Below are 15,423 nucleotides of genomic sequence, written 5' to 3'. Positions count from 1 at the left end.
TTGTAACATGGTGGCAGACTCTTCCATCTGAAGTTTCCAGAGCACTTTGCTTTGCTCTTTTGGACTTTACTAAAGCTGTGTAAGGTTGGCAGGATGAGGATCATCATACAAGTTTTAGATGACTTATTCCCAATTTCTGTCAAAAACAGAAGACAAAAATGTCTGTAAACTTCAGCAGTGGGATTTAAAATTTCACATAATATAAAACTCACTGAGCCTGAGAATCCATGGGACAGTTTAGCACTGCTGCTGACCATATAAATCTTCCCAAAGCCCTTCAGTTATTTTTTCTTCCTGTCTCAGTTCATATATCATGGCTAAAGGCAAAGATTTTGAAGGCTCAAACCTTGTGAGAATATTGTAATTGCTAATACTAAAGAATTCTCCTACATCAACTGTCATTGGGTTTTTGAATTCATTGTATTTACAAAAAAAGTTGAGAGTTTGGCTTTTCCTTCTTATACTTTTTTTTTTAATTGTAAAAATCTATGCTGAGAGTTGGGGATTTAGAGTTCAATATCCAGGTTTGATGCCAGTTATTAACCATGTAATCTTAAACAAGTTGACATAGATTTTGCATATTTGAACACTCCCTGTTCTAAAATCGTGATAGTAGTTTACTGTATCCAACTACCAACTACTTTGTTGTTAACAATAAAATAAGATAATAAAAGTGAGTTATTTCAGTCAATCTAAACTTGGAGGCAGCTCACCCATTTGCTGCCTGTGATAGCATAGATAAGTTTGTTAAAATACCTCAGTTTTCTAATGTGAAAAATAATGATGATAATAAGGTTTATCACATATGTCTAAAGAAAAAATAGATAACACTATCGGTCAGTGATGGGCACATATAATAAATGTTTAACAAAAGTTAGCAGTAACATCATAGGATTCATAGAATTATGGGCTCTTCGTTCAATAATGGGCATTAAAGATATCTAATTTTGTTCTTAAATGTGACTACATTTAAGCATCTTGCTTAAGCACCTATAGCATCCTTGAAAAGGTTATTTGAATTTTTCTAGTTATAGAGAATTGAATATCTCTAGTTATATGCCTGAATTGTTAGGAGTCTTCCTTTTAATTTACAATTCCTATAATTTTTAATTTGTCCAAATCCTATTGAAGTATACAAATGACCATCTTTGACATTTTAAAATGACAGTTGTCAATCAACCATGAATTTTCTATTTTTCAGGGTAATAATTAGTAAGTTTCAACTTTTATGTATATTGCATGATTTTAAGATCTTTACTGTTCTGGTTGGGACTGTTTAGAAAATCCAGTGTACCAATATCTATTTATTTGTTCATATCTGGGCACAAAACTTTAATTTCAAAATGAACAAAGCATATAACTTGTATTACTTATGAAATTCTATAGATCCTAACCTGAGTATCAGAAAAGATGATTTTAGATTTGCTGTTGGTTTTTAAACAACAAAATTTAAATGTAATATAATTAAAAAAAAATATTTAATTTAGAAGGGGGGAGGGGTAGAGGGAGATAGAGTCTCAAGCAGACTCCACGTGGAGTAGGGAGCCCGATGTGGGCTCCATCCCATGATCCTGGATCATGACCTGAACCAAAACCAAGAGTTGGGCACCATCCAGGCACCCTAAACAATATAATTCTTGTTTGACCCTTGAATAATCCATTTGAAGAAAACACAAATCAGAGTAGTAAGCTTGAACTTGTTTCTGTTAGGTCAATTGGTTTTGGTTTTTTTTAAAGCTTTTCTTTAAATTGCAGTTAGTTAACATACAGTGTAATATTAGTTTTAGGTGTACAATCAATTGGTTTTTAATTGTGAAAGGATTCCCACCATCTAGTTAATCAGCACATCCATCATCCCATATATTTATCTTTTGGGGGGCAGGGAGAGGGGTAAGAACATTTAAGTTCTACTCTCTTAGAAAATTTCAGCTATACAATACAGTGTTATATCAATTGTACTCACCATGTTTTACATTAAATCCTCAGACCTTATTCATCTTTTAACTGGAAGTTTATACCCTTTTATCAACTTCCCTATTTCCCACATCCCTTAACCTCAGGCAACCACTTTTCTACTCTGTTTCTCAGTATTGAAATCTATCTTCCTTTCTTTTCTTTCTTTCTTTCTTTCTTTCTTTCTTTCTTTCTTTCTTTCTTTCTTTCTTTCTTTCTTTCTTCTCCCTCTTTCTCTCTTTCTTTTAGATTCTACATAATTAATATCATACAGTTTTTTTTTCCTTTCTCTCTCTGGCTTATTTCATTTAACATAATGCCCTCAAGGTCCATTCATGCTGTCCCCAGTGGCAGGGTTTCTTTCTTTCTCACAGCTAAATAATATTCCATTGTTTATATATATACACACCGCATCTTTATCTATTCTTCTGTTGATGGACACTTAGGTTGTTTCCATATCTTGGGTATTGTAAATAATGCTGCAATGAACATGGAAGTAAGATATCTCTTTGAGATCCTGTTTTCATTTCCTTTGGATATATACCTAGAGGTGGAATTGCTGGATCATTATAGTAGTTCTGTATGTAGTTTAATTTTTTAAGAACTTCCATATTGTTTTTCATGTGGGCTGCACCAATTAACATTCATTCCCACCCACAGTACACAAGGGTTCCCTTTTCTCTATGTGTTCACTAACACTTGTTATTTCTTGTTTTTTGGTGATAGCCATTTTAACAAATGTGAGGCAATATCTCATTGTTGTTTTGATTTGCATTTTCCTGATGATGAGTGGTGTTGAGCACCTTTTCATGTACCTGCTGGCCATCTGTATATCTTTGGAAAAATGTGTAGTCACTTCCTCTGCCCATTTTTCAATTGGATTGTTTGTTTTGCTAATGAGTTGTATGAGTTTTTTAATATATTTTGGATATTGACCCTTATCAGATAAATGATTTGCAAATATTTTCTCCCATTCTGTAGGTTGTCTGTTAATTTTGATGCTGATGTCCTTTGCTGTGCAGAAGCTTTTTAGTTTGATGCAGTCCCACTTATTTATTTTTACTTTTCTTGCCTATGCTTTTGGTGTCAAATCCAAATATCATTGTCAAGACCAATGTCAAGTTTACAGCCTGTTTCTTCTACGAGTTTTATGCTTTCAGGTCTTATGTCCAAATATTTAATTCACCTTGAATTGATTTTTGTGTATGGTGTATGATAGTGGTCCAGTTTCATTCTTTGGCATGCAGCTATCCAGCTTTCCCATCATTGTTTATTGAAGAGACTATTCTTTCCCCACCAAATGTTCTTGGCTCCTTTGTCATAAATTGACCATATATGTATGAATTTATTTGTAGACTCTCTATTCTGTTCCATTGATCTATGTGTCTGTTTTTATGCCAATACCATACTGTTTTGATTACTATACTTTGTGATATAGTTTGAAATTAGGAAGCATGATGATTCCAGCTTTGTTCTTCCTTAAGATTATTTTGGCTATTTCAGATCTTTTGTGGTCCTTACAAATTTTAGGATTGTTTCTTTTATTTTTCTGAAAAATTCTGATTTTTTTGTTTTAACTTAGATTTATTATATAATTTTGTGAGAATAATTATATATTTTACATTTTATAGATTACTATCATCAAATTACATTGCATTTATAGTAGCAGTCTTGCTATTTTTTTCCCATTTTTAAAATTTAAATTCAATTAATTAACATATAATGTATTATTGGTTTCAGTAGAGGTCAATGATTCATCAGTCTTATATAATACCCAGTGCTCATTACATCACATGCCCTCCTTAATGTCTATCACCCAGTTACTCCATCCCCCTCCTCCCTCCCCTCCAGCAACCCTCAGTTTGTTTCCTAAGATTAAGACTCTCTTATGGTTTGTTTCCCTCTCTGGTTTCGTCTTGTTTCATTTTTTCTGTCTTCCCCTATGATCCTCTGCCTTGTTTCTTAAATTCCACATATCAGTGAGATCAGTGATATCATCTTTCTCTGATTGACTTGTTTCACTTAGCATAATACCCTCTGGTTCTATCCACATCATTGCAAATGGCAAGATTTCATTTATTTGATGGCTGAGTAGCATTCTAGTGTGTGTGTGTGTGTGTGTGTGTGTGTGTGTGTATGTATATATATATATGACATCTTCTTTATCCATTAATCTGTTGATGGACATCTGGACTCTTTCCATAGTTTGGCTATTGTGGACGTTGCTGCTATGAACATTGGGGTGCAGGTACCCCTTTGGATCACTGCATTTGTATCTTTGGGGTAAATACCCAGTAGTGTAATTGCTGGGTCATAGGGTAGCTCTATTTTTAACGTCTTGAGGAAACTCCATGCTGTTTTCCAGAGTGGCTGCCCCAGTTTGCATTCCCACCAACAGTGTAAGAGGGTTCCCCTTTCTCTGCATCGTCTCCAACATCTGTCATTTCCTGACTTGTTAATTTTAGCCACTCTGACTGCTGTGATATGGTATCTCATTGGGTTTTGATTTGTATTTCCCTGATGCCAAGTGATATGGAGTATTTTTTCATGTGTCTGTTAGCCATTTGGATGTCTTCTTTGGAGAAATGTCTGTTCATGTCTTCTGCCCATTTCTTGATTGGATTATTTGCTCTTTGTGTGTTGAGTTTGATAAGTTATCTATAGATTTTGGATACTATCCCTTTATCTGATATGTCATTTGCAAATATCTTCTCCCATTCTGTAGGTTGTCTTTTGGTTTTGTCGACTGTTTCCTTTGCTGTGTGAAATTTGAATTTTGATAGGGATTGCACTGAATCAGTAGATTACTTTGGGTAGTATGGACAGTTTAACAATATTAATTCTTCCAATCCATGAACATGGAATATCTTTCCATTTGTTTGTGTCTTCTTCAATTTCATCAATTCCTTATAGTTTTCAGTGTATAGTTCTTTCACCCGCTTAGTTAAATTTATTCCTAGGAGTTTTATTCTTTTTGATGCAATTATTGTTAGGCTAATTGGTTCACTAGAGAACACATTATTATCACCATCAAGAGCAGTATACTCTAAAAGAAGCAATGTGTTGAAGTCATTAAATTTCTCTTTGTCTTCATTTTTCTAATAAGTATGGGAGATATAAAAGCCTTTACAAATCTTAAACTTCTAAGATAACTAAATAAAGGCATATCACCAAACTTTCTTTCCTTAAACCTAAAAAAAAAAGTACAAATTTTGAGTAAAATTCAGAAGAAAAAGACTGAACTAAACAGCACTAAATTAAAGTGTTCAATTTTGCCAACTTTGCAAAGTAGCAAATTGTGAAAGAGTAAAAGAAGATTCCAAAATTTGATGTACTGCTTCTTCTCCAACATGCTGAGAACCAGAGGTATACAAAAAAACTTTATTCACTCCTCAGCAAATATTTATTGAGCACCTACTATGTGTCAGACACTAATATAGGCTAAAATTATAGAGCCATGAACCATATAAAATAGAAACTCCTCCTACATGGGTTATATGTACCTGTAACTATTATGAAAATTTTAAATGCATCCTAGTTAAATGTATTCCTCCTTTACTTATAGGTGCCTTTATACACTTAGAAAGCTTTGAGGAATTAAAATATTGTTAATTTCAACTTACTTTTGAAAAGAAAATGTTTTTTATATAAAATGACTTATCTCATCACAAGCTTTGAATACATGCTTTTCAAAATTGTGGGGCTGCAGGCTTAGCTTATCCAAAATTTGGAAATTGACTTGTCAAATAAACTAACTACCAAAGGCAGTCTTCATTGTCAAACCATCAGACTCTGTCAGAAAAAGCCTGACTTCATTTTTTTGCATTTCAAGTAAGTGTATTAATACAACCTCCATGACTACATCTAACTTTTTGAATTCTAAATCACAAAGCATTACCTTGAGGTTGCCACATATCTGAAATAAAGCACCATCACCATCCATATTTCTTAACAATGCTCTCTTTGTTTTGCTCTCACAAAACTCTACTGATCAATGAATTCTTTAAAAATACTTGGGATGTGGAGGAATAGAGTTCATTAACAAAAATTTGTTTCATCACTACCTTATTCTACAATATATCTGGATTCGGAACTTCCCAATGTAAGTCCAAATGCCACATTTTAAATCGTTCTCTGTTTAAAAGAAGTTTCACTAATATTCCAAATTTCTTCTTTGCTTGGCACCTGAGAGGTTCCCGGTATAACCTAAGGCACTAAAGGAAGATTCCAGGTGGAGGAGTAGGATGCCTTTCTTTTGTAAAGGGAGAGAAGGACAATTTTGAAGTGGACATGTGAAAGCAGGATCAGTATGAGGCATGGACCAGAGGTGTATTCAGACAGGTTAGTTTTAGAAAGAGTACATAAGGAGGTGGAGGGTCTGAAAACTGGTGTCCTTAGATGTAGCCAAGCCTGTGGACCACTTGGAAATTCTCTGTGTACTTCAAGGGCATGTTCATCACATTCAACTCCACTAATTTAGCAGGCATTCACTGAATGTGGCTGTATATAAATTTGTAGGTTAAACGGTGGGTGGTGGGAAGTTAGAGGCTTCTAAGCTGCAGTCTCTACCATCACCAAGCTCACACTATACTCTGAGGGAGTGAAATCAAGGCAAAGTTAATGTTCAGTTTGGGCTAATAACAGAAACAGCTTGCTATCAGGTTCCAAAATGCCATACCAATATTGTGTTGTGCAGGGGTTTTGTTTGTTTATTTATATACATTTATTTTGGCAATATGGATGCTAGTATGCCTCTATTTAGGTCTGGTGTAGGCTGTGGATTAGGCAGAATTTCATATATTCAAAATTATAAAAAATGACAGAGTTTTCTCTTTCACTATGATATTCTACCCCCTAATTCTTTTATCCAACCAATAAAAAGAGTGCTTCCCTCTGGGACAGTGAGAAGCTATCTGAATATAGCAGCACAGGCATGCTATGTACTTATTTGTAAGGCCCTATGTTAGGTCGTTGGTCCACCAAAGGATAGAAGGCTTGGCACCAGCGTATGATAAATACCCCTCAAGTGGCACATACAAAAATTGCTGCAGACTTTCTGAGTTTGAAGGCTATGCTGTCAAGGAAGCCTCTCCAGGGAGGAGGAAATTAAACTGAGAAAATATAATTCAGGTAAGCAGAGAGATATTAGGAGAGAACTCCAGGAAGAAGACTCTACATGCCTGTGGCTTCGATACTCAGCAAATACAGAAACTCAAAAAGAGAGCAGATAGCCAATAGATACCCAGGTGCAGGTTCGGATGTTAATTCTACTAAATGGCCCATGATGTGACAATTTGTGAACACTTGTTTTATCTTTAATGAACTTAAGGGACCCACAAAATGTGCCAGATTCTGTCTTTGTGCTCTAATGATGCCAAGGTGGCCTTTTTTCTCCTTTGTCTCATTTGAAGGCATCGATCAGCATCCTTGTCAAGTATTTGGCGAGTCACTGAGAATATGAACCAATACACAAAAACAACACTAATGCATACTACTAAAGGCAATGGAGAGAATCCCCAAACTTATTACATTCGTCTTTGATATTTACTAAGTTGTGGACATTTCTGGAGGGGATTGACTTTTCTGGTGATAAAGTATTGGTAACATGGAAACAAATATTCCATCTCAGTGCCTAAAACAAGGAAATACTTCCTACTCTGAAATGTGTGCTGCCTATAGTAAAGTAGCATTTACTAATAATATTTTCTGGTTTTTTAGGTGTCTCTTAGTTTCCAGGCAGTATACTACATCCTTCTATATGTACATACTTGTCTCTCACAGGTAACAGTTTGGTAGAATAGCTAAGTGTCCAAGATTACTGCATAGGCAAGAATAGACACGGGTAACATCTAGTGTTTTGTTTGTTTGTTTCTTTGTTTTTTATTTTGACAGAGAGAGAGAGAGAGACAGCAAGAGAGGGAACACAAGCAGGGGGAGTGGGAGAGGGAGAAGCAGGCTTCCCGCGGAGCAGGGAGCCCGATGCGGGGCTCGATCCCAGGACCCTGGGATCATGACCTGAGCCCAAGGCAGACACTTAATGACTGAGCCACCCAGGCACCCCACATCTAATGTTTTCACAGGTTTTCCAACAAAGCATATTTTTGTTGTTGTTGTTAAAGACAATAGTCTGGTCCCAATGTGCTCAGGGATGGGAGAGGAAGCAAAATAATTTGATTTATGACCCTGTCTCTGGAGACAAATTGTGTCACTGTCTTGAGTGGCCTTTTTTGCTATGTTTTGCTATGCTTAGGTACTATGAATTGATAGAATGTTGTGTGAGACATATCTTTTTCTTTTTCTACTCAAGTATTTTCCTGAGAATGTAGAAGGCTGAAGACATACGCTTGAGCAAATATCCATTCAAATGTATTTCCAATTGTTAGGAATATAGGTAAAGAATTAGAGACAAGTTATTTTCAAAATAATAAACAATACTCTGTCTAGATCTTATCATTATGGATGATGTTTAGAATTAAGTACTCAGTGACAACCACAAGAAAATGTATGCTTTGAGAAAATATTTTTTCTAATGCTCTTGATCCACAGTCTCTAGCTAGTACTGAGATAAAGTAGACAAGGGTGTAAAGACCCATTTTTGTTATATTACTGGTTTTATGCTGCTGCTGAAAAATCTGTATCAATCAAAAAGAACAAGAGCGATCCCTACCAAGTAAAAACTGACTGCAATTGAACACTTCACAATCTATCCACGTAGTACATTCCATTTTTCAGTTAGCTGTAATCATTGGAGAGCTCTTGGATTAATTTGCAGTCAGTTTAGGATACAATGCATCATGACCATGGACTCTCTTGTTGTTTACACTATCCTTCCAGTTATAGAGCCCACATAGTACTCCAAAAGACCTACCAACAAGTTTCAACTCACAGGTCACCAGTCCATGTATTTTAAGAGACACTGCCCAATTAACACTTTAAATGTATTTTGTGGCAAAGTTACAAAGAAATATAAATATAAATTTTCAGCCTAAAAAATCAAACTTGTGAGATAGTTTTGAGTATTTTACATCTGTCAAAGAAGAATTTCAGCTAGATAAAAAAAGAGTTTATATCACAAAAGTTGGTGTTCCATCTATGTTAGTTAAGATGTCTGGATTCACTGAATGGTGTTTCCCTTATTACTTCATTCCTTGCATGATACATATTAAAAATATTTTTGATCAATTTTCTGAAGCAGACTCTATATCAAGAGTACAGTGGTGAAATTGCTTACTATATACCTGCAATATTCTAAATCATCACCAGTTTATGCAACTGATAAAAATAATGGAAGACAGCAAATTTCATGATCTTATGGTCTGTACCAATACTCATTGGTTGAGTCGTGGAAGAGATTTATAAAGATTTACTGTACCATTAATTCCAGTTCAAGATTTTTTTAAAAAGAATACTTGCCAAATATTCAATAATCAAAGACAAAATTGATGCTGTGATTTATATTTTTTTCACCAATACTACATTGTTTCTCAATGAGATGGAACAGAAGCTCCAAGCAAAGGAAAAGCTTGTGATCCAGCTAGAGATGTATAAAAATTGATACAAAAATAGAAATTTTTCATAATATATATCAATAATAATGACATTACACATTTTTCTATTATGAATTAACATATGGAAGGTATTAATTTTAATTGACAGCACTATATACATTGACTGATGTGTAAACTACAAGACAAATGCAAAGAACATTTTCTATATATTGATACATTTAGAATTACATTCAACTTATAAAATACCCCTTTGAATTCAATATTAATAATGCTGAGCTGATGACACAAAAGTTAGTGAATTTAATTCACTTGGACAAATGTAGTTTGAAACTAAAGTATTTTTGCTTCAAAGTCAAATCAATTTTTCTAAAAAAGATGAGCCAGTTTTATTATTTTATTTTTTTAAAGATATTTATTTATTTATTGTCAGAGAGAGGGAGAGATTGAGAGAGAGCACAAGCAGGGGAAGTGGCAGGCAGAGGGAGAAGCAGGCTCTCCACTGAGCCAGGAGCCTGATGCTCGACTCCATCCCAGCACCCTGGGATCATGACCTGAGCTGAAGACAGACGCTTAACCGACTGAGCCACCCAGGCAACCTAATAAGCCAGTTTTAGCCATGTGTATAGAGATATTAAAGGAAAACACTTTTTTGGGAGCTGTGTCAATTATTGGAAATATTTAAGTGTGTTTGGGATAACTTGAACATACGAATCTAATTTTTCAACATTAAATCTCATAAAATGTAAATATAGATTAAGCATTCCTGAGGAAAATAAGCATCTGATTTGGGATATGCTGCTCATGTAAAATAAACACCAGACTTCGAAGGTTTAGTACAAAAAATGTAAAACATCTTATTACAATTTTATGTTGATTACACGTTGAAATGATATTTTAGATATATTAGGTTATATAAAATGTATTACTGAAATTAATTTCACTTCGTTTGTTTTTTAATTAAGCTTTTTATTTTGACATAATTGTAGATTCACATGCAGCAGTAAGAAATAATACAGAGAAATTCCATGTACTCTTTTAATTTTTATTTTTTAAAATTTTTTAATTTTAATTTTATTTTTTTCATTATGTTCAGTTAGCCAACATATAGTACATCATTAGTTTTGATGTGGTGTTCAATGATTCATTAGTTGTGTATAACACCCTGTGCTCATCACAACATGTGCCCTCCCATGTACTCTTTATGTAATTTTCCACCATGGTAACATCTCCTGTGCTTCACCTACTCAACATATCCACCCTCCTTTGAACCTGTTCCAGCTACTTACCTTTTTAATGTCTCTATATTTTTGCCTTTTTTGAAATGTCATATGATTAGAATAATAAAGTATGCAGCCTTTTCAGACTGGCTTCTTTCACTTAGAAATATACCCTTAAGATCTACCCATGTCCTTGTTGCTTGGCAGTTCATTTCTTTTTATTGTTGAATAATATTCCATCATATGGATGTACCATGATTTGTTTATACATTCACTTATTAAAGGACATCTTGGTCACTTCCAATACTTGCAATTATGAATAAAGGTGCTATAAATATTCACATGCAGGTGTTTGTGTAAATATAAGTTTTCAAATCAGTTTAGTAAATACCCAGGAGCACAACTGCTGGATTGCATGATAAACTATGATTAGTTTTGTAAAAGCCTGTAAAATTGTTTTCCAGAATGGTTGTACTATTTTGGATTCCCACCAACAATGAATGAGAGTTTGTGTTTTCCACATTCTCACCAGAAAATATTATTGCCATTTTCTTTTACATTTTAGCCATCCTAATAAATGTCTAGTAGTATACCATTGTTGATTACTTTGCAATTTTATAATGACATGACCTTAAACATCTTTTCATATGCTTATTTGCAATCTGTATATTTTCTTTGGTAAGGTTCAGTTCAGGTCTTTCTCCCTTTTACATTTTTTGCTGAAGAATAATTGACATACAATATTGTATCAGTTTCATATGTACAATGCTGTGATTCAATATTTACATACATTACAAACTGGTCACCACAATAAGTCTAGTCAGCATCTATCACCATATAAAGTTATTGGTATACAATGCTATTGACTATATTCCTTTTGAGGTGTATTATATCCCTGTGTCATATTTACTTTATAACTGGAAGATTGTACCTGTTAATCCCAATTACTTATTTCATCCATCCCCTCTGGCAACCATCTGTTTGTTTTCTATGAGTTCGTTACTGTTTCGTTTTGTTTGTTCATTTGTTTTGTTTTTTAGATTCCACATAATTGAAATAAGTTAAATTATATGGTATTTGTCTTTCTCTGACATATTTCACTTAGCAAAATACTCTCTAGGTCTATCCATGTTATCACAAATGGCAAGATCTCTTTTTATGGCTGAGTAATATTCCTTGTTTATATATAACACATCTCTATCCATTCACCTATCGATGGACATTTAACTTGCTTCCATATCTTGGTTATTGTAAATAATGTGGCAATAAATACAGGGGTTCCTATGTCTTTTCAAACTAGTGTTTTTGTTTTATTCAGCTAAATACCGAGAAGTGGAATTGCTGGATCATATGGGTAATTCTATTTTTAATTTTTTGAGGAACTTCCTCACCGCTTTCCACAGTGCTGAGGGTTCTCTTTTCTCCACATCCTGGCCAACACTTCTTATTTCTTGTCTTTTTGATAATAGCCATTCTGACAGGTATGAGGTAATATTGTGGTTTTGATTTGCATTTCCCTAATGGTTAATGATGTTGAGTATCTTTTCATGTGCCTATTGGCCATGTGTATGTCTTCTTTGGAAAAATGTCTATTATCATTAATAATATTATCAAAAAATCATATTATCAGATTGCTTGTTCTTTTGATATTGAGTTGTATGATTTCTTTATATATTTTTTATGTTAATCTTTTATCAGATAGATGATGTGCAAATATCTTCTTCCATTAAATAAAGCTCCTTTTTCATTTTCTTGATGGTTTCCTTCACTGTCAAAACCTTTTTAGTTTGATGTAGTCTCATTTATTTATTTTTGCTTTTATTGTCCTTGCCTAAGGCGACAGATCCAAAAAAAATGTTGCTAAGACTGATGTCAAGGGGATTATTGTCTATGTTTTCTTCTAGGAGTTTTATGATTTCAGGTCTTACATTTAAGTCTTTAATCCATTTTGAGTTTAATTTTGTATATGGTTTTTAGAAAGTGGTCCAGTTTCATTCTTTTGCAGGTAGCTATCCAGTTTTCCCAGCACCATTTATTAAAGAGACTGTATTTTCCCCATTGTATACTTTTGCCTCTTTAGTCATAAATTAATTGACCATACTAGTATGAGTTTGTTTCTGGGCTCTCTATTCTGTTCCATTGATGTATAGGTCTGCTTTTGTGCCAGTACCATACTGTTTTGATTACTTCGACTATTTGGGGTCTTTTGAGATTCCATACAAATTTCAGGATAATTTGTTCTAGTCCTCTGAAAAATGCCACTGGTATTTTGATAGGCATTGCACTGAATCTGTAGATTGCTTTGAGTAAGTATGGGTATTTGAACAATATTAATTCTTCTCCTTTTTCTTAATTTAATTGTCTTCTTATTTTTTATTTTTAATATCTTTATTTTGGATACAAGCCCTTTAACAACTCTGTATTTGCAAATATTTTCTTCCAGTCTGTGGCATAAGGAGCTTCTTTTTTATTTTAATAAAGCCCAAATATCAATTTTTCTTTCATTGGTTGTGCTTTTAGTGTTGTATCTTAAAAGTTCCACTCTTGGTATACCTGGGTGGCTCAGTCAGTTAAGCCTCCAACTCTTCATTTCAGTTAAGGTCATGATCTCAGTGTTGTGAGATGGAGCCCACGTCAGGCTCCATGCCATGGAGCCTGCTTAAGATTTTCTCTCTCCCTCTCCCTCTGCCCCTTCCCGCTGCTCACATTTTCACACGCTCATTCTCTCTCTCAAAAAAAAAAAAAAAAAAAAAAAAAAAGGCCAAAAAACAAAAAGCCTCCACTACTTTCTACTACAAGTATTATAGTTTTGCATTTTACATTTTGGTCTATTATCTATGTGAAATTGTAAAATGTATATAAAGTTTCTTTTTTTTAATATTTGGATATCTCATTGTTCCAGAATCATTTTTTTTAAAAGGCTATCATTTCTCCATTGAGTTACCTTTGATACTTTATTGAATAGGATATTAATTATTTCAAAAAAGCATTTGGCAGTGACCTGGCATAACTTCTCTGGGTTCTTTTTTTTTTTTTTTTTAAAGATTTTATTTATTTATTTGACAGAGAGAGACACAGCGAGAGAGGGAACACAAGCAGGGGAAGTGGGAGAGGGAGAAGCAGGCTCCCGACCGAGCAGGGAGCCCGATGCGGTGCTCGATCCCAGGACCCCAAAATCATGACCTGAGCCGAAGGCAGACGCTTAATGACTGAGCCACCCAGGCGCCCCACTTCTCTGGGTTCTTAACATCATCTTCCTAAAGCTCATTCCTAAGGAGGTCAAACCCAGAGAACTTGCTTGGAATCTTTAGGCCTGGTTCATGGCTATGATCCATGTTTTGCTGGGAATATTCCTAACAAAAGAAAATGAGACAAGTGAATTACAATTAGCATTGAACAGATTATTTTCCTTGTTTTTTATTTTTTTTAAATGTTGCCCAGCAAGTGGTTTCCAGCCATAGTAATGGTTGGGAAATTTAAATCAATCAGCAGATTCAAGCATTAAATATTGTTTGACTTGGGATATCCTGGAAAGCTAAACTAAATTTTAGCTTAAAAAAATGGAAATGACACAGTGTCCTATTTCTATTCCCTTCTAGGTTAATTTTTTTCTGTTTTCTACTTAGTACAAAAGTTACAGTTAGAATTCTTCAACACCTTTAAAACATGACAGCAATGGAATTAACATTGCTATTATTTTTTTTTTAAGATTTATTTATTTGACAGAGAGATAGAGAGCACAGTAGGCAGAAGGAGAGGGAGAAGCAGGCTCTCCACTGAGCAGGGAGCCAGATGTGGGGCTTGATCCCAGGACCCCAGGATCATGACCTGAGTCGAAGGCAGCCGCTCAACCGACTGAGCCACCCAGGTGCCCCAACATTGCTATTATTAACTGTTTGGATTTATCCTTGTTTACACTTTTATTCTTTATCAAGGGCTCTTTTATTAGTATAATTTACAAATAAATTCAGTAGTAGGTAATTAGCATTTCACTAAAAATGTGGTAATTGGTTAGTGCAGCATTTTAGTATAAATAGATTCAATCACAACAGACTACTTATCATAAACATCTTTAAAATGTATTCTGAGTCTTATGGTTAATTTAGGTTCAGTGATGTTGACTACTTAAACACCTGTATTTAGTCAGGAACAAAGACATTTTTCCCTAACACCATTTTCATATCTTAAAATTAATATAATAGATTTTCAATGAATTGAGTAAGCATCTGAATGTGGCCATTTCACTGATAAAGGAATATTCTCTGTTACCTTTCTCTCTGTATCCTATGCCCCTTTGGATGGCATGAGAAGGTGGATCCTCCAGTACTGACTCCTTTTTTTCTTCTGATTTTGTATTTGGAGTGAAACAGCAAGTAGAATCACCATGTTTATGAGCCTGGAGGGTCCATCTAAATAAAATAACAGGTTCCCCGAGATCTTTGGACAGAGACAATCCAAATGACTTTGCTCCTTGAGGCCAGATGAGAGTTGAAGTAGTAGTAGCAGAAGAGAGAATTTGCCTCTCTTCAAAGCTTGGAGGTAAAGACCAGTGTTTCAGGTTTCCCTAAAGAACCTCAGTCTATGAATCCCTTCAAAGAAGGCCTAAACTTGTATGTTTGCTAGTTTGCTACTAATAGTTCTTGATCCCTGATGAACCCAGTAAAACTGATTGGGGTGGCTCCCAGTACATGGAGTTGACAGGGGGCTACAGTTACGCAAAGAGGCATCCAGAATTCCATATCAGA

The sequence above is a fragment of the Mirounga angustirostris genome, unplaced genomic scaffold (assembly GCF_029215605.1).
Source record: "Mirounga angustirostris isolate CCGP_5_RB_7025 unplaced genomic scaffold, mMirAng1.0.hap1 SCAF_11, whole genome shotgun sequence".
Lineage (NCBI taxonomy): Eukaryota > Metazoa > Chordata > Mammalia > Carnivora > Phocidae > Mirounga > Mirounga angustirostris.
This window is presented reverse-complemented; position numbering follows the sequence as displayed.